The sequence below is a fragment of the Hyaena hyaena genome, unplaced genomic scaffold, assembly GCF_003009895.1.
Source record: "Hyaena hyaena isolate Hyena2069 unplaced genomic scaffold, ASM300989v1 scaffold_427, whole genome shotgun sequence".
In the NCBI taxonomy this organism is placed as follows: domain Eukaryota; kingdom Metazoa; phylum Chordata; class Mammalia; order Carnivora; family Hyaenidae; genus Hyaena; species Hyaena hyaena.
The window spans coordinates 500,473-520,034 of NW_024081064.1; the positions used below are offsets into that span (position 1 = coordinate 500,473).

The 19,562-nt window shown below is 52.0% G+C and overlaps 1 protein-coding gene across 10 annotated transcripts in view; it reads right to left on the reverse strand.

Moving 5' to 3' along the window:
• The window catches only part of WDR25 (WD repeat domain 25), a 138,723-nt gene that overhangs the window by 22,927 nt on the left and 96,234 nt on the right, over positions 1–19,562 (reverse strand). The gene's annotated exons all lie outside the window — the stretch shown is intronic.

The window sequence follows — 19,562 nt, forward strand, 5'->3', positions numbered from 1 at the left end:
AAAAAAAAAAAAAAAAAAAAAAAAAAAAAAAAAGCTAACTGAATTGTGTGCTCTAATGCACGGCAGTTAACTGTATGTCAGTGGTGCTTCAGTAAAGTTGATTTGGAAAAAGAAGACACAGGAGTCAGGGGCCAGGAGTGGGGGGTGGGAATTAAAAAAAAAAAAGACACTCAACAAACATAGGGCAATTTGAGTATAGGGAAAAACAAACACAACTGATTAAAACATATCAAATATGTTACAAATCCATGAGTTCATAATAATACTTTTTTTAAAAAAGCACAACATGAAAATAATTTAGTCCTTTGGCAGAATGCTGTGAAACAATTCATTAGTCTGAAAATTTACAAATAAAGGAAAAGATAGCTTTCCTCCTGCCTTTCCTGTCCTCAGGGTAATGAAGTTGAAAAGCAAAGCTTTCCTTACAGAAGTAGTCTAGTATTTGGCAACTTCTAACGAACGTATACACCAAGGCAATGACCACTGGTAACTACCAGGACCATCAAGTGAGAAGCTGATGGGATTTTATTATGGAGGCACCAGGCTCATAACACCTGAGCCCCCTGACCAATCCCAGTGTCCCTAAAAGTGGTTCAACCAGGCATTAGGTACCTCCTGATAGAAGAAGGCACCACTACCTATGAACTGTTCTTGCCAAAAAAATTTAACCTGAATCTGATCAAATATTCTTTTTTTTTAAAGATTTTTTTAAATGTTTATTTACTTTAGAGAGAGAGAGAGAGCAAGCAGAGGAGGGGCAGAGAGAGAGGGAGACACAGAATCTGAAGCAGGTCCCAGGCTCTGAGCTGTCAGCACGGAGCCCAACGCGGGGCCCGAACTCACGGACCAGGAGATCATGACCTGAGCCAAAGTCATACACTTAACCGACTGAGCCATCCAGACGCCCCAGAACAAATATTCTTGAAAAAAAGGAAAACATCCTTGGATGTTATCGTCTCTATCTAGGTCCTTGCTTTAAAAAAAAAAAAAAAAAAAGCCAGCCCTGGACCAGCACCACGTAATAAACCTGGGAGTTTATTTGAAATGTATCTTCTCCGGCCCTACTCCAGCCCCACCAAGTCAGATTCGAAGCGGAACAGCACGCACCCTCAGTGGTTACACTGCATGCCACAGTGTAAGAGCCGTAACCACCAGCTGGTGAGACATACAGGGAACAGAGGAATGTGATAAATGGCACCACAGGGGATGCCAGAAGGAAAGGGGACAATCAGCCAACCTATTCCCCAGTGAATAAGTTACAAGGAAAACAGAAAAGGTAACTTCTACATTAAATGAGACTTGAGAGCTTTATCAGGCAACTGTGTGAAAACGCTGAAAATTATGAGGCAATCGGGGAAGTCTGATTGTGGACCAGATACATTAAGGGATTACTGCTATGTTAGCGGGGACAATGCTATTAGAATACTTTTTTTGAAGCCCTTCCCTCTTAAAGAAACAAAAGTATGTACAAATGAAATGATAGCATGTTTCTGGGATATGCTTCAAAACGATCCAGCCGTGCAGGCTGGAGGGAAGAGATTGCTGGGAAAATGGGTATGATTATAGATTAAAGCTTGGCTGTAAATTTATAATCATCAAAACGGGGTGCTGGCTTTATGAAGATTCATCAAGAGTCTCTCCACCCTGGTATATATTTAAATTTCTCAGTCATACAAGGTCCTTTTACAGTGCTCTGTGGGGAGGAGGGCACCCCGCTAACAGAAGCTCTTCTTAGAGTCGGCCAGGCCTGAAGCGCACAGAGTGGGGGCCTGCTGGAATCAGGCAGTAGGAAGGAACAGGCACAATTAATGCAGAATTACAGCTACAGCAGCTCACGTCTGTCCTGTTCTGTCCAGAACCCTGTCCCACTCCGCTAACAGGACCCCAGTGGTCTTCAGAGGCTGGGGCTGAGTTGTCCGGGCTGGAGGCAACATGTTGGGTAATGAGACTCTTGAGCTCGGCAATTCTCCTACCTAGGTGCCAGGAGTTTCTATAGAAACCACCAGAGAATGATATTTCAGAGAGCACAAGCGTCTCCACTGGCCTCACCGGCTTTGTTCACACTTACCCATCAACATCTGAGATCCAGCCTATCAAAGCAGGCCTCATGGCTCACTTTTAAAATAGGTACAGCTCATTATAAAGCACCTGCTCTCAAATGTTTCCAAGGAAACAGAGGCCCCAAGATGCCCCCTCTAAATTCATTAGCATTTAACACGCCTTAATGAGGCTTAAAGATGGCGAGCTTTAATAAGCCTACGCTGAGAGAGGACACCCTTCCCTGTCACACTTAGGTGTGACTGATGGGCTGGCTCAAGCTCCCGGAGGACCAGCCGAGGCCCCAAGCCTTCCTTGAAGACGGCGTCGGGAAGACTAGGCATCTGCATGGCTGGGAGGGGCTCTGTCTCTGGAGCCTCCCTTGGGGTGTTCGGGTCTGGGCCACAACTTGAAAATGGCCAGGACTGGGGCGCCTGGGTGGCTCAGTCCATTGAGAGTCCGACTTCGGTTCAGGCCATGATCTCGAGGTTCATGAGTTCAGGCCCCAAATCAGGCTCTGTGCTGACAGCTCAGAGCCTGGAGCCTGCTTTGGATTCTGTGTCCCCCACTCTCCCTGACCCTCCCCTGCTCACGCTCTGCCTCTCTCTCTCTCTCAAAAATAAATAATAAAACATACAAAAGAAAGGAAGGGAGGGAGGAAGGAAGGAAGAAAATAAGAAAGAGGCCAAGATGAAGGCCCTACATTGACAGGCTAACCTTGTTTCCTACTCTCCTCTGCACGTGAGCACACACGGGCACACACGCACACACGGGCACACACACACCTTGTGTGCACTGTAGCCACACTGACTCTTTGCCATTCACTCATCTGTTAAGCCCTTTCATGCCTTTGTGCCCTCATGTCTTCTTTAAGCCTAAAATGCCCTACAGGGACTTTACTGTCTAGAAGACCCCTACGTACCCTTTAAGACCTCTGCCAACCAAGCCTCCCAAGGATGCCAAGCGGACTCCTGTGCTCCTTCCGTGAGCCTTTCACCGTGCTCCATGGCGGCCCTCATCTCCCCCCGTCCCAGCTGCCCAACAGCATCCGCCTCCTACCCCAGCCTGTAACCTCAGAGCTCAGGGCAGGGACGAGCCTCGTTCTCCTCCATCCCGTGGCCGCTTGCCGCCCAGCAGGCGTTCGGTAGGGGTCTGAAGGGTCCCCTGAAATCAAGCTAAACCAAGGAGCTGGAGGGTGTGGCTGGGAGCCAGCAGGTGAGGAGCAGGGAGCTGCCTCAAGGCCTCTGCCAGCACCCCCTCACCCCGACCCGAGAGAGGGAGCTGACACCACGTGAGGCTTCAGCTGAGCCTTCACAGCTAAACCCTGGCACTGGGGCGGCGGGGGGGGGGGGGGGGGGGGGGGGGGGGGGGGGGGGCGGACACAGACACGGTGCTGATCCAGACCACATCACAAAGCTCAGCTCCTTCCTGACTGATGGAGCAACTGAGGCCCAGACCACGAAAGCACCAAATGCGGAGGACCCACAAGGGCCACTCAGGCCTTTTTCCCCAAAGCGGTGGGTGAGGGGTGGAGAGGGAGGTATGTGAGACCAGCCCTCAGAAAACCCGGAGAGGAGGAAGGCACCACGTGTTCAGGGCTGCGCGGGAGGGCGGGGGCCAGCACAGCGCTGCCTGGGCTCCTGCCTGCGGCACCTTCACGGGGCCCAAGCTGAGGCAGGACACGTACCCGCGGGCGGCCCTCCTAGGTGTGACTCCACAGCGCAGCCCTAATCCCTGACCCGGCTGGGGGGAGGCGGGTCGTGGGCCTCAGGCCTGGGGGGAGGGTGGCCTGAAGGGGATGCCTGGAGAGGAGCAGTCACTGTGTGTCCCTGTCCCGGAGCCCCACTGACCAGCCCTGGACAGCTCCTCCGTCTTGGGGGTTGTTCTGCTGGCCAGGTTTTTGGGGCATCACACACGCCCCCCAGGACAGCTGTTAGGGTGCCCGGGGCTCCTTCCCAGATCCTGCTTCCAGTTCTCACCACCCCCCCAGCCCCGCGTACTCTGAGCACCCATACTTGTGAGGCAATAATTAATTGATTTGTCTCTTTTAAAGATTAATCAAAGACCAAGGGGAAGGTATATCTGAGGCGTCTCTGATCAGCCTGGGAGGCCTGTGCCCCCACACTGGGCTAGAACATCCTCAGCCGAAGGCCCAGACTCCACGCTGTGGGCAGAGGCAGCCTCCCTCAGCTCCTGAATGCCAGCTCTCTTGGCCGTGTGGAGGGCACAACCCTGTGGCGGTGATCATCTGCGGACATGGGGTGGCAGGTGGCATTAAGTGAGTACATACTGTATGCCGTGCAGCTTCCCAGGTGCTTCACACGTGGCCTCACAATGAGGGGGTTGGGATTAGCGGCCCCAGGGTGCTGATGGGGACGCCTTGGCTCAGAGAGGCAAAGTGGCCTGTGCAGGGCTGCACAGCTGAGTGGCGGCAGGGCCAGCACGACACCCCGCCCGTGGGCCCATCCCCCCCCCCCCCACGGCACACCACAGGCTGCCCAGCCAGAGGCAGAGAGTAGCTGCTCAATTAGCATCTGCAGACTCCGAAACGGATCTGAACATACCCACAGAGAAGCCGTCGCGTTGGAGACTGTGAAATTTTAAATTACGGATACAGAACACTGGGGAAAGGAAGAAAGCAGAAAGAGACAATTACATATGTATCCATGTTGCTGATCCTCTCAAGTGAAAAATTGGTTTTCCTCACTTTACAATGGAGCCACGAATTAAATTGGGTTCTAACAATGCAGCCACCGCCAAGGGTAGCCCAGCCCTGCAGGGTGTGGGTCCCTGTGCTACACATGGCCTGTGAGCACCAGTTCCGGGCGTCCCCAACCCTCGAGAAGCGGGGGGTGGGGTGGGGGGCTCAGTCAGTTAAGCGTCCATCTTCGGCTCAGGTCATCATCTCGCAGTTCATGAGTTCGAGCCCTGCGTCAGGCTCTATGCTGACAGCTCGGCGCCTGAAGCCTGTTTCAGATCTTGTGTCTCCCTCTCTCTCTGCCCCTCCCCTACTCGCACTCTGTGTCTCTCTCTCAAAAAATAAACAAACATTTAGGAAAAAAAAAAAAGGAGGGGCAATGCACAGAGGCTGAGACCTACTCTGGACAAGAGAGGGACGGTTAGGGCCTAGCCCCTAGTACCAAGTTCCGCTCAGCCCTGGCGACCCTAACCAGGGCATCGAGGGGAGGGGTCTGTGTCTGTGATGAGGCATGGGAACCAACAAAGGCCACTTCCCAGGGTACTGGCCTTGGGCTGGGCTACAGAGAAGGCCCCATGCCCAACACATCTCCATCTGGCCATCGTGTCTGCCCCTGCTTCTCACATCCCCCTGCCCTGAGCATACCTGGAGCCCAGCAGGAGCTGACCTATCTGACCAGTGAATACAGAAGAGATGAGGGGAAAGCACAGAGCTGTGGTATCTGCCCAAAGGATGGCAGACAGGCCCCAGGGACCCTCTGGGTGGGGCCAGGGCCTGGGCAGCATCAGGGGGAGAGGGAACGCACTGGGCCCAGAGCCAGAGCCCAGCACCTGCCACTGGGGGTACTCTGGGCAGGCCACTACTTGACCTTGGCTCTCACCTAGGGACAAGCATCCCTGCTACCTGCCGGTGTTGTTAACAGGGCCACACACTCTGCTTCACCACTCCTGTGCAAAGTCCCTGTGGCCCACAAACCAAACAGCTGCACTTAGTGGGGGTGGATGAGAGCCCCTACTGACAGCTATCTGAGACCTAGGGCCCAGCAACGTCTTCCTATAAGGAGAGCCACCTTATCTGAGAAGCCCCTCCTGGTGTGCCCTCAGAACCACTCACCTGCCCCCCAGCGGGGACCCCATTTCCCAGTGCTCATAGTCCATGAGAGCTTAGGCCCTTCGTTTGAGGCCTGATCTCAAGGGCTGAGGAAGGTAAACCAGAGCACAATGGACTTTGACCCCTGAGACCACACTCGCAGCCAAGACAGGGCCCCAGGAAGAAGCAGTCCTCACTGCCCTGGCCCTCGAGCCCAGCTCCTTCTGTCTCATGAGGTGGCAGCCCCTGCCCTCAGCCACCCCACTTTCTCCCTCCAACCCTCTGCATCGGCTCATCAGCTCTGCCCCAGGAAGGAGGTGAGCGGGCACAAGCCTCACTTAGGCTGAAAGCAGGCAAACTAAGGCACCAACCCCACTGTCCAGGGTGAACAGGTAAATCCTCCTGATTTACAACATCCAGATTTACAAACATCCAGAGATGTTTGCCTTAGGGTAGTGATCAAGGAAACAATCGAAATATGATAAATACTCAATGGAAGCCTGGTTAAACACCTTACTTACAGTGTACTGGCTAATTATTAAAAGTTATATAGCATCCAGAAACTTCTCAACAATACAGAAAACGCTAATGATATCATATTAAGTTGGGAGAAAATCGCATAAAAATGTAAATACGCGCATAAAAAACTGGAAGAAGCGGGACCGGCTGTCAGTGGTGGCTGCGGCCACGTTGGAAGGAGTGAGCGATCTTCCCTGTTACAGCTTTCCATCTTCCAAGGAGCCTAAAAAAGCACGTCGCTTGTGCGATCGCAACGAATGTCTAGAGAATGAGCCCCCCTCCCGCTTTTGAGTGGGGGGTGCACTTGTGTCTCCAGGTCACACGGACCCTCCAGCAGCTGGGACAGCCCCTCCACCCCCCCAGTTCAGGACCCAGCTCTGTGCCCAGGGTCTCAGACTGCTCCTTCGCAGATTCCTCTCCTCCATCTTCTTGGAAAATAATTTACCTACTTTTTATATTAAGAGTTAAGACCGACCCACAACAAACAAGCCAAACAGTCCAGGAAGGCGCGAGGTCAAGGCTGAGGAGGGAGACAGGCCGGGTTGTGCAGAGCCGCCCGCGCCTGGATGGGAGGCTTGGGCCTGCCCCACAGGGTCAGGAAAGAGCTCCAAGTAGAAGCAGAATGCACTCAGATTTGAGTTTCCAGACGATGACCCCTGCTGCCGTGTGGAAGACAGGAGAGGGGGGGCAGTGAGGGGCACCAGTGGCCCTGGCAGAGAGGATGAGGAGCAGTCCCAGGGCGAGGCCGTGGGGATGGAGAGGGAGCGGATTTCATCATGCTGGGCAGCAGAGGGGAGGGTGCAGGGCCACCCCTGGCCCAGGGGGCAGCCTGGTGCCTATTAGGAAAAGACACCCCTTGGGTGGAGGCCACCCCACGCCCGGGGCATGGCCAGCAGAGCTTAGGCTGCATTCCAGCCCCAGCCCCCGCTCAGCCAGGAGCCTGTGTGCAGTGAACAGCATGCACAACTTCACACGTGCAGCCTGGAAGGGGAACGCACAGGGTGTCGAGGTGGTGGCAATCCTGAAGCTGCCACTGAGGTTTCCGGCTTGGCCCAGAAACTGGGTGGACTGTGGTGCCAACAGCCAGGCGTGAGGTGTTTCCTGTAGCTCCTCTGGATCCTGTAAACAAAGAAGGTGCCCTCGGCGCGGCAGGCACTCAGGTAATGTTCAATGAGTAAATGAATGAGGTGAGACAGATAATCAGACCTTTTCAAGAGAAGATTTAAATCAAAGACTATAATTAAAAACCGGGAAATTTGTTTGATGTAACAAGGGCATTCAGAGGGTGAGGAGAGACGTCCACCCTTCATTTCCTCTCTGAACACAACATGATGAGCGGCCCGCCCGGCACAACCCCATCACGGGACGCACGGCAGCCTCCTCCGCACTCCCTCCCTCCCTCCTCAGCCTGCGCCAGACCCGCCAACCAGCCCCAGGCGGTCCTCCTTCAGGGCAGCCGGGCAAGGCTGCGGCTGCCAGGCTGACAGGGCACACGGGAGACCCACGTGCCCAAAACAGCGCGCTGTCAACACTGCCGTGTACCCCATCTGTGTGCAGGGCCGTGTGCCCCCACTCTGTGTGCGGGGCCGTGTGCCCCCCCATCTGTGTGCGGGGCCGTGTGCACCCCCCATCTATGTGTCAGGGCCATGTGCACCCCTGTCTGTGTGTCAGGGCCGTGTGTACCCCTGTCTGTGTGTCGGGGCCGTGTGCACCCCTGTCTGTGTGTCGGGGCCGTGTGCCCCCTCATCTGTGTGTCGGGGCCATGTGCCCCCCTGTCTGTGTGTCAGGGCTGTGTGCACCCCTGTCTGTGTGTCGGGGCCGTGTGCCCCCCCATCTGTGTGCGGGGCCGTGTGCACCCCTGTCTGTGTGTCGGGGCCGTGATGCATGAGGGTTATATGAACCTACCTCAAGTCGAACGATCTTTGCTGACCTCAGCTGCAGATTCACAGTCACTTACTCAAGACATCCTGCGTGAGCCCCTGGCCCTGGGCCAACTCACAGGAAGTCTGGGGATGCCAAGCAGGACAAGACCGTCATGTCCCCCAGCCCTCACGTGACTCATGTCCCAGTTAGGGGACGACAGCGAGGGAGGGAGGGGCAGTCCAGTCCAGGTGGGGTTCGGGAGAGGCTCCTAGGGAGGAGGCACTGTGCAGGGTGCAGGGCAGGTGGCATCCAGCCGGTGAAAATGGGGAAATCCAAGGCCAAAAAGCAAAACATGCTCAAAATCCATGTGGGGGCCGCTCTCCAGTGTGTTTCCCTACTGGCCACAACCTCAACTCTGCACCAAATGCAAAAAGGAACTCCCTGAATTCTCTCAAGGTAAACAAAAGCAGACACTGGGGGAGGGGTAAGTGGCCAGCACAGAGGTAAGCTGCCATTTGCTGTCTTTTTCTTATTTTCTCTAACAGCTCTGACCCAAGAGCAGGCCGCTGGTGGGGCCCTGCTGGCAGCTTCAAAACGCAAAAAGAATTAAAAAAAAAAGAAAAAGATAGAACTGAAAGGAGAAATACATGAACCCACCGGACAGCTGGGGACTTCAGCGCTCCTCTGTCAATAACTGAAAAAACAGAGACAAAACCCCATCAAGGACAGAAGAACTCCTCGAACACCACCAACTAACTTGACCAAACTGCCCTTCACACAACACTCCACCTGATAAGAGCAACATACACATTCTGCCTGGGCGCGCATGAACACTGAACAAAACAGACCATATTCTGGACCATAACACTAACCTTAACAAATCTAAAAGAATTGAATTCAGGGGCACCTGCGCAGCTCAGTAGGTTAAGCGTCCAACTTTAGCTCAGGTCATGATCTCATGGTTTGGGGGTTTGAGGCCCACGTCAGGCTCTGTGCTGACAGTGTGGAGCCTGCTTGGGACTCTCTCTCTCCCTCTCTCTTTCTGCTTCTCCCCCACTTTCTCTCTCTCTCCCAAAATAAATAAATAAAAACTTTAAAAATAAATAAATAAAAGGACTGAATTCACACCAAGTATGTTTTCTGACCATAACACAATCAAACTAGAAATTAATACCAGAAAGAAGAGATCTGGAAAATCTCTACATATTCAGAAATTAAATAAACTTGTAAATATCCCACAGGTCAAAGAGGAAGTAAAAATAAAATTAGAAAATATTTTGAATCGAATCAAAATTAAACACAACATATCAAAATTGGGGGGACACATGCTTAGAGGGAAGCATGAAAATGCTTATATTAAGAAAAACTTTATATCAATGATCTAATTTCCCACCTTAAGAAGTTAGAGAAAGAGCATATTAAACCCACAGCAGGCAGAACAGAATAAAAATAAAAGCAGAAACTAATGAAGTTGAAAACAGAAAAATGACACAGAAAATCAATAGTATGGGGAGCCTGGTGGCTCAGTAGGTTAAGTGTCTGACTCTTGGTTTTGGCTCAGGTCAGGATCTCATGGTTTGTGGGTTCAAGCTCTGCATCGGGCTCTGTGCTGACAGCACATATCTTGCTTAGGATTTTCTCTCTCTCATTCTCTCATTCTCTCTGTCTCTCTCCGCCTCCCCACTCACATGCACACTCTCTCAAAATAAATAAATAAACAAACAAAAATCAATGTTTTGTTGAAATGATCAATAAATCTTTAGGCACTCTAAGAAAAAAAGAAATACAAGAGAACGTAAATACCAGTATCAGGGACGAAAGAGGAGACAGAATCTAATAATAAAACACAGAACCTGAAAGGGAGGAAAGGCGTGTTGTGCACGGTTACCTGCAGAGCTGCCCTGTGACTCGGCCATCTCAGTCCTAAGCAGGACCCGAGAGAAACGACAACAGGCGTTCACACAAAAACGTGTAAATGAATGTTTGTCACGGTATTCATGACAGGCAAAAGACGGCACCAACACAAATGTGCGCCACTTTGTGCACGGACACAACACGGCGATCCGTACGGTGGGAATGGTATTCAGCCATAAAGATGGAATGAAGTCCTGACTCACGCTGCCACGTGGATGGCCCTTGAGAACACGACGCCAAATGGAAGAAGCCCACCACACGCTGTGTGATTCCGTTTACATAAAATGCCCGAACGGGCAAATCCACAGAGAAAGCAAGAGCTGGGTGGGGTACGGGAGGGGGAGGACACGGGGGGTGGGCGGTGACCTCTAGAAGACACAGGTTTCTTTCTGAGGTGATGAAAGCATTCTAATCTGCCTGTGGGGGATGGTTGTGGAATTCCACGAATATAGTAAAAACTAATGAACTGTATACTTTACGTAAGTGGGTTGAATGGTGTGTGAACTGTATCTCAACAAAGCTATAACCCCCCAAAATGTAGTAAGTATTTAAAGTATAAAGACAGAAATAGTTAGGGCACCAAACCCATGACTCTTTTGGATACTCTTAGTTACGGCAGGCTAAAATACGTTTTCAAGTAAAAAAATGTGAACCAATTTCGATAAAAGTATTAAAGATTTAAAAACCTCACGAAGAGGTGTTCAGTGTTAACACAGATTATGTTAGTGGCAAAATGCATTATGAAGGACTTGTAAATTAGGATCATATAAGTTTTATATTTACACAATCAGTAGAGGTCCAGAATCTGCTTTACATTTTCTGATACACTCTACTGCGTTTCTAAGGGCAGTAGTCATCAAGGGGGAGTCAGAAGTGTCAGAACCCCCCGCTGGAGGACCGCGGGACCCCTGGGGTCACACCCAGCTCTGGCTGACGGCTCACACGTCGGGGCTCAAAGAAGAGTCTGACTGTCAGCCCCAGGACAGTGGTGCGGAAGGAAGCGGAAGAGAAGGGGAGGGCTGGGCGGCAGGTCTCTGGGGTTCTGAATTCTGGGAACCATTTCCCCAGCTCGACACAAGACTCCAGAGGACCCAGGGGGACGCGCAGGGGACCCCCCCTTCCCCCTCACAGCTGGCTGTGAAGGCAGCCGGTGAGGGACCGATCCATCAAACATCGAAGAAACATGCGTCCTTGGTGGGGGCTTCCGCACGGGCCTGGGGCGCCTGGAAGGCTAGGGCTAACTGGCTTTTGTCACACCACATGCCTGGTCTGCTGGGGGCTCAGAATATTCTTAGGTCATCAATAAATGAAATGGCAGTAGTGGGAGAGAGAATTTCAAACAAGCCCTGGGTTCAGATCCAGGGGTCACAGCAGCTGCCACCCCTGTGCCGAGAGCCACATCTTCCAGTAAGGCCTCCTCGCCTCACCGTGGGAGCGGCTGCGGGGCCCACCACCGCCCTGGCGCCAGGCACAGAGCTGCACGCGGGAGGGCTGAGCGAACATTCGAACAAAGTGCACAGCACTCCCTGACAAGGTGTTTTATTTATACACAAGACTCAAGTTTCATTCATGCTGTGAACAGAAAGCCCCGCAAGGAAGTGGGAGTCAGGCCACCGAGCGCAAGGTCTTACCCCACTGCTGATGGGCCAAGCGCTACCGTGTGCTGGACTAACCTTCTGGAACCAGGGTGCCCTACCAGAGCGATGGGGGACAGCTGCCCCCGACTGCTGAGCACCAGGGGAGCTCAGTACAGAGGTCGGCAGGTGGCGGCGGCCCTAGCACCCCAGCCCCGCCCCCACTCACCACACGAGCCCAGAAAAGCCAGGAACCAACCAAAGTTACGAGGAACGCAGCGGCCACGCTCCTCTCTGCGTGGCTCTCCAGGCCCTTCCCCATCCCCCGCCTCTGCTAGTCTCCTACTCTTATCTGCATGCAGAGTTTGGTTTGAGGCAAAACTCAGAACTGCAGAAAGTACAAAGAGTCCAAATAAAAAGTCTTTTTAATATAAAGCTGATGAAAGAGACAAATGGAAAGTAATCAAAACCTCATTAGGGCAAATAAGCAACCTGCCCGCAATGCCGCGGAAACGGATGGCGCTGAGGCCTTCAGCCAGCTGCCGCCATGGGAGTCCACGCTTCAGGACAGAAGCTGTGCATGACGCCACTCAGGATGTTCACCCAGGTGCCCAAACTGTGGACCCAGGGCTGCGGTTCACAGCTCCGACTAGACATTCGAATCACCTGGAGGGTTTTCAAACCTGACGCCTCCACCGGCCAACAGTGTTGGCGGATGGCCTCAGGGTGCTTCCGGCCAGCCCGGGACAGCAGCTACTGGCCGCCCGCCGGCCTGTGGCATTCCCACGCGCAGGAAGGACGCCCGGGGAGGCGCTCGGAGGAGCAAATTAACGAACAGTGGCCAGGCTTCCACTTCCCGGACAGGCTCCCTATGTGGGGCACAAAAGCCTGGTCTTGAGAAGAGCTGCTGGTAGTCACACCCAGGGCCTGCTACATGCTCCGCACTCGGGTCGGTGCTGGGAGTGGAGCAGCCAAAGGGCGAAACTGCTGTCCGTGGGGTGTTTCTATTCTGCTGGGAAACCACACACACGAGTCAGGGGCTCAGGGGAGAGTCCAGGCAGGCGGGAGGGAGAGCCAGCGGCCTCCCCCACGGCCATCTGCATGCCGGGACACACACTGGCGGAGGGGCTGGGACAAAGCTCCAGAGAGAGGTCAAGAAACTAACAGGAGGTCTGGAAGCCAAGACAGCCCTTTATAAGCTTTAAAAAAAAGAGAAGGAAAAAGATGTAGAACAAACACGAAATATTGATGATTCGTGTCAAAGGAACACTGGAGCAAACGTGAGCTGGCCTGTCAGAGCCAACTTACCATGAGAATTTATTCCAGGACCGGTGTGTGGCGGGGGGGTGGGGGGGGGCGGGGGGGCGGTGATCTGCTGAGTACCATCTGCAACTCGCTTTCTTGGGGGCCGAGCAAGCCCCAGCACTGCCGACAGAAGGGAAGAGGAACTAGGCTGAAGCCAAGATCCCAGCTCAGGGGCACGTGTCCTAGATCTGCCAGGGCTGCCAGGGCTGCTCCTGTTTCCATTGCCTGGTCCTGCTCAGCCGGGAGGGAGTCTGCTGATGTTCAGGCTCCATGATTTAATCATGCAAAAAAGGGTGATTCGCTAAATATGCATTTTGATTTCTAAGTCTCTGTAGTTTTTCTTACAAATTTGATTCATGATACAAGGGTGAATTTTATTGCCTATGCTAACTTGGCTCAAGCTACATAGTCACCTTAAAGTGAACTTTAACTACAAAGTGACTACCTTGAGCATCTCCCACAGTGCCAGTGGGCCCTGGAGAGCTGGGGCCACATCTTATTCGCTGGGGCTCCACAGCCCCCAGTCCATGCTCTGCTTAGAGCCAGGGACCTGTGAGACTAGCTACTGTCATCTACCAAACACCAGGGAGCGTAAGAGCTCAGAGCCAGCCGACCACCCCGTTGTCGGGACCGTAACAGCGCACCTCATCTGACGCGAGATCGCCCAAGCCCTCTGCCTCTGGCCTCACTTCCCGGCCAGCCAGCTGCAGCTGACTTGCAGCTAGCCTTTGTTGGAGGGCTGCTTCCTCTGGAGAGGTCCCAGGCGGCCACTGCCCTGCAGCTGGGAGTGGGTGGGTGCTGCTTCAGGCTCCATCATGATCAGAGGGACATGGTCACCTCCCGGCCCTGTGAGAGATGCTGAGGCACAGATGTGACTCAACTCGGCCCCCCACAGGCAGTGGTAAATAAACACCTGTTGGCTGAGGGAACTCATAGTCAAGTAAGAGGATAAAGAGCAGTCACTGAAACAGGTCACAGACAGGGCTGGCCAGGCAAGGATGAAAGCCAAGGGAGCTCACAAGACAGAAGCAAGTAACCTCTACATGCAGAGGCCCTTTGGGCCCTGGCTTCTCGACATGTGACCCATGGCCTCTGCATCTCCTGGGAGCTCGTTAAAAATGCAAGATCTTATCTGTAATGGACTGAATGTGTCCCCCCAGCTCTATATGCTGAAGCCCTAAACCTCAATATGATGGTATTGGGCAATGAGGCCTTTGGAAGGTGATGAGGTTTAGCTGAGGTCATGAGGGTGCAGCCCCCATGATGGGACTGGTGTCCATCTAAGGGGAAGAAAAGACCGGAGCTCTCTCTCTCTCCATCATATGAGCACACAGCAAGAAAGGAGCCCTCTGCGAGCCAGGAGGAGAGCCCTCATCAGCACCCAACCATGCTGGCACCCTGGTCTTGGGCCCCCAGCCTTCAAAACAGTGCAAATTAAATGTCTGTTTTTGAAGCCCCTCAGTCTATAGTATTTTGTTCTAGCAGCCAACACAGACTAAGACCTCATCCCCACCGCAGACCTGCTGACACAGAATCTGCATCCTAACAAGAGTCCCACGTGCTCTCTGGCACAAGGGCAGTGGGCAAAGCCCTGATTTATGGATGGCCGTGCCTTGCCCCTTGACCAAAAGGGAAACCATGACTGAGAGAGGCTGTAGTCTAAGGGGTTTGCCTACAATCGCCCAGATGAGCAGGGGGAACAGGGAGGCTGAGAGCCCAGGTCTCCTGTAGCTCAGGCCAGTAGCACTAGAAGCAAGGAGGGGCTCCAGGAGAGAGGGACCTAGAGTGATACGAAGGCTAGCCCACAGGCATCCTGGACTCCAGGCCACACCCAAGTTCAAGCACACTGCCAGGAGAAAGAAGTCAGAGAATCTTGCTGCTGGCTTTACGCCAGCTCGAGTATATGAGCCCGGCCGACCCTCATGGAATACATCCCGCTGGACCTGCTGGAGATGAAGCCAAGGCACTTTGTGGGGATGAGATGTGCTCCAACCATCAAACCCAAGGCAGAGAGAGATGGGCCAAGAAAAGAAGAGTAGGAAGCCAAACAGCCCATTTGCTCTAATGAATTGGGCTGGCCCTGAAAAATCCAGAATCCCAACATTCATCACTTGGCTCAGCCTAAGGGTCATAAAATTGTATCACTGGAAAGTAGCTTAAAAGTTATCCGTTCCAACCACTCTTCAGACTCTGTTCTCTCAGACCGTGGCAAGCAGTTGTCTGGCCCTGTGGTCACGCTCCAGTGGAGGGCTCACTAGCCCTGCACAGCATATGCCTCAGCTCTGTCCTCGGGAACCTACCCCTTGCCTTTTAAATGCTGATTCGCTTTGATCCAGTGATTTGAGTTCTGGGACCCAAGCTTAAGGAAATATGGAAATATGGAAAACACCAAATGCACAAATGGATGTCTTATAGTGGAATGCATAATAAAGTAGACCCAGACGGTCTGTTAGGAGATGATCACAACAGCAAGAAACTACTCACACACTTTGACAGAAGAACAGCTCTCTGGAAAAGAAATCCTCTGAGCACAAGGTTTCTGCAAGGATGCCCATAATTGGGGGGGGGGGTACAGAAGCACCCACCTTGTCAGCCAGATCAGGATGGATCTCTACAATCAATAGGGTGACAGATGTTACAGCCAGACCTATCCATAGCAGGTGTTAGCCAGGTCGTAAATATTTTTGGTTTCACAGCCCATGTGATCTCTGTTACAACTACTCAATTCTGCCACTGTAGTTTGAGAGCAGCTGCAGGTGACAAAGAAATGAGTGTGTGGCTGTGCTCCAGGAAAACTACAAAAACAGAAGGCAAGCAGGATGTAACCCTGGGCTGTAGTTTGCTGACCCTGATCTCCACCTTCACCTCTATTAATTTTAAATTAAAAAAAAAAAGGAACTAACCTAACTATCCAACCTAGGGAAATGGCTTAATAAGTTAAACCATTTGAAACGACCCATTTGATCCATATTTATTGAGTGCCTGTTTATGTCAGACTCTGCTCTGAGCACCAGGCAGAAGTTTCAGCAAGAAGCAAGTCAGGTGAGCACTCTGCATCAAAGGGATGTACTGAAAATTCTGCAGAAGTCTGTGATAACAAGGAAAACCCTGACAGTGCTATGTAAGAAAACAAAATATAAAATTGTGTATAAAAATAAGACCAACATTTTACACACACACACACACACACACACACACACACACACACGGAAAAAGAATGGGAGAAAAATACTAAAATGTTACTAATGTTTCCTTCGCTGGCTAGACCACCCCTTCTCTTTTCTGTCCCTCTACTGTCCAAGTTTTTCATACGATTACATATTACTTTTACAACAAAACAGTCCCTCCTGTTGTATTTAAAAGGGGAAGCTGGGGGCACCTGGGTGGTTTAGTCGGTTAAGCGTCCGACTTTCGCTTAGGTCATGATCTCGCGGTTCATGGGTTCGAGCCCCGCGTCGGGCTCTGTGCTGACTGCCAGCTCAGAGCCTGGAGCCTATTTCAGAGTCTGTATCTCCCTCTCTCTCTGGCCATCCCCTGCTCATGCTGTCTCTCTCTCCTAGAAATAAATTTAAAAAATATATATATATTTAAAAAAAGGGTGGGGAGCTGGTCCTGATTGTAAGCTAAGCTCAGTGTCCCTCCTGTTTGCACCTGCAGTTTACACCACTGTCCCTGAAGGTAATTTAAAAAGAAAAAAGAAAAGAAAAGCCAAGCTGCTCAGCCCCAGATGTTCATCTACACAGGAGCGAGCTGGAGAGTTCAGCACCAGGGACAGCGCCACATACGGCGGCAGCTCCCCAGGATGGAAAGGGAGCCACCCCGGTGGAAGCCACCCCGGGGAGGGAGCCAGAAGGGCAGGGGGCCTGTGCCTTTCCTCTCTGGTCCTCCGGCTTCTCCCCCTTGAGACACTCATGCACCGCCTGTCAGAGGAAACGTAAGTGAAGCAGGAGAGCTGTCCCTGAGCCTGACTGATGCAAAATACAACTAGCCCTGTCACCCAGAGGGGGAGGAGCGGCAGTCAGGTTGCTTGCTAGTAAAGGGGAAGTAGAAACAAATGCTGTGCAGATCCCTTTCCCCACATGATTAGCTTGGGAGACACTCGCAAACATGCCAATACCAGTCACAGCAACATCTGCTTCTAATTGCTTCTCCCCCAGCATTTCCAGAGCCTGTCAGATGGCGTCTGCCCTAGGAGAAAATCCAATATTTTTAACAAACTCTTAAATCAGATGGCGTCCTTGGTGAGTAATCTCTTACGTGTTCGGTCTTTGAGGCTAAAAACAGTAAGCACACCTTTAAGGGACGTGGCCGTCAGCAGGGCTGGGTAATCAAAGGCCTCACTTCAAACAGCATGACTAAGAGTTTCCAACACATGCAGCCTAGATACAAGTGTTCTTGTGGTTGGGTGTTGTTTTTTTTTTTTTTTAATCCCACTGTGTCCATGTCTTTATGGGTAATTTTTCTCTCTTTTCCAAATATTTTTCTAAGAAGAAGTTTCTTTGTTAAAGAAAAATGTTTGATTTTTTTTTTTAAAAAAAAAGAGCACATCTCTCTGTACTTTAATTTTCCCACTTTTGAATCACTTTAAGCAAGACACTTATGGATAAAACTTCACATTTTCTTTAAAGAAACTGTCCCTGTTCTTAGGTTCTCAAAATGCCAGCAGTCCCTTCAAACAGCCTGTTTGGACAGTGTCTTCCTACAGCGGGCAACTTGACCTTCAAATCTGGGGAATCCAAGGTGGGGCAGGAGGCAGTCCTGGAGGGGAGCCTTTAGGGAGAACCCTTCAGCACTGCCGTAGCCTAGAGCCCTTCAGAGCGGGCCCACTGACTCCCCTGAATCCTAAACGCAGGAGGGCACTCTGACATTCTGTATCTTCTTTCAAAGTTTTCAAAGTTCAAAGGGTTTTATTATAAACTACCCTGTAGGACTCAAGTGGCCGTGTGGCTCCTTCAGACCAAGGCAGTGCTTCTCAGACCTCAAAAACAAGAGAGCCTAGGGGCGCCTGGGTGGCTCAGTCGGTTAAGCATCCAACTTCGGCTCAGGTCATGATCTCACGGTTTGTGGGTTCGAGCCCCATGTTGGGCTCTGTGCTGACAGCCAGCTCAGAGCCTGGAGTCTGTTTCAGTCTGTGTCTCCCTCTCTCTCTGACTCTCCCCTGCTCATGCTGTCTGTCCCTCTCTCTCTCTCTCTCTCAGAAGTAAATAAAACATTAAAAAAAATTTTTTTAAAGAAAACAAGAGAGCCTAGAATCATGGAGCACCCCCAGAGGCAATCAGCCTATGGCTCTTCCTCACGACTCTTCCATGAACCCACCCCCAGCCCTGGCTTCTCACTGCTAACCCAAGCCAAGACTCACAGCACTGAAAGCCTCTCTGCCCGGGGCCAGTGCCCTTGCCTGCAGTCTGGGCCCCACCAGGTCGAGCCAGTCACTGGTCCCTGCACACATTTCATACTCCTACCTGCTATACATACACATTCCGCAGGACTGCCTCCCTCCCTCATTCCCTCACTAGGTCATCCAACGCCTGCTCAGTGCCTACTAGATGCCAGGCATTATTCCAGGAGCTAGAAGTCAACAGCAAACAAAACAGACAAAAACTCCCTACCCAGGAGGGGCACCTGGGTGGCTCAGTTGGTTGGGTATCTGATTTTGCCTTAGGTCATGGTCTTGTGGTCCGTGAATTCGAGCCCCGCGTCGGGCTCTGTGCTGACAGCCCAGAGCCTGGAGCCTGCTTCAGATTCTGTGTCTCCCTCTCTCTCTTGCCCACCCACCTCAAAAATGTTTTTTAAACATTAAAAAAGTATTTTAAAAAGAAAAAAACTCCCTCCCCTGGAGGAGATTATGTTTAAGTGAAGGCAGACAGGCAAACAGATAAACACGTAAAATCCACAGTAGTCCAGGTGATGACACATAGTAGGGAGAACAATGAGGTGGCAAAGGGGACCAGTGAATGCCGGGGGGGGGGGGGGGGCCGGGGGGGGGGGGGGGGGGGCATCACAGTGGTCAGAGAAGGCCTCACAGGAGAGATGGCATTTGAACAAAACCCTGTAGAGTTTTCCCTCTACAGAGAAAACTGGGAAAAGAGCATTCTAGGTGGAAGGAACAGCAGGTGCAAAGGCCCTGAGGCAGGAATGTGCTACTGTGTTCTAGGAAAGACAAGGAGGCCAGTGAGGCTGGAGATGATGAGAAGGTGGGAAGGGAAGCTCATGCAGGCATTGAAGGACACTGTGGGGACACTGGCTTTTACCGTGAGATCAGAGCCTGGAGTATTCTGACAAGGGGAGAGGCACATCGGACTTACACCGTGACAGACACTCTGGCTGCCGTGTTGAGAACTATGAGGAGTGGGGAAAGAGGGCTTCCACATAGGAACCTACTGCAATTATCCCAGCAAGAGTCAGTGGCAGCTCAAGCCAGCTACCACAGGATCTGCTCAAGGCTTGGGTGTGGGGGTGACAGGAAGAGCAGAGACAGGCACGATTCTGACAGTTCCGACCCTAACAAGGGACGTAATCTCTAAGAAGCCTGCCTCACATCAGGCAGAAAGCCCTCACCCCTC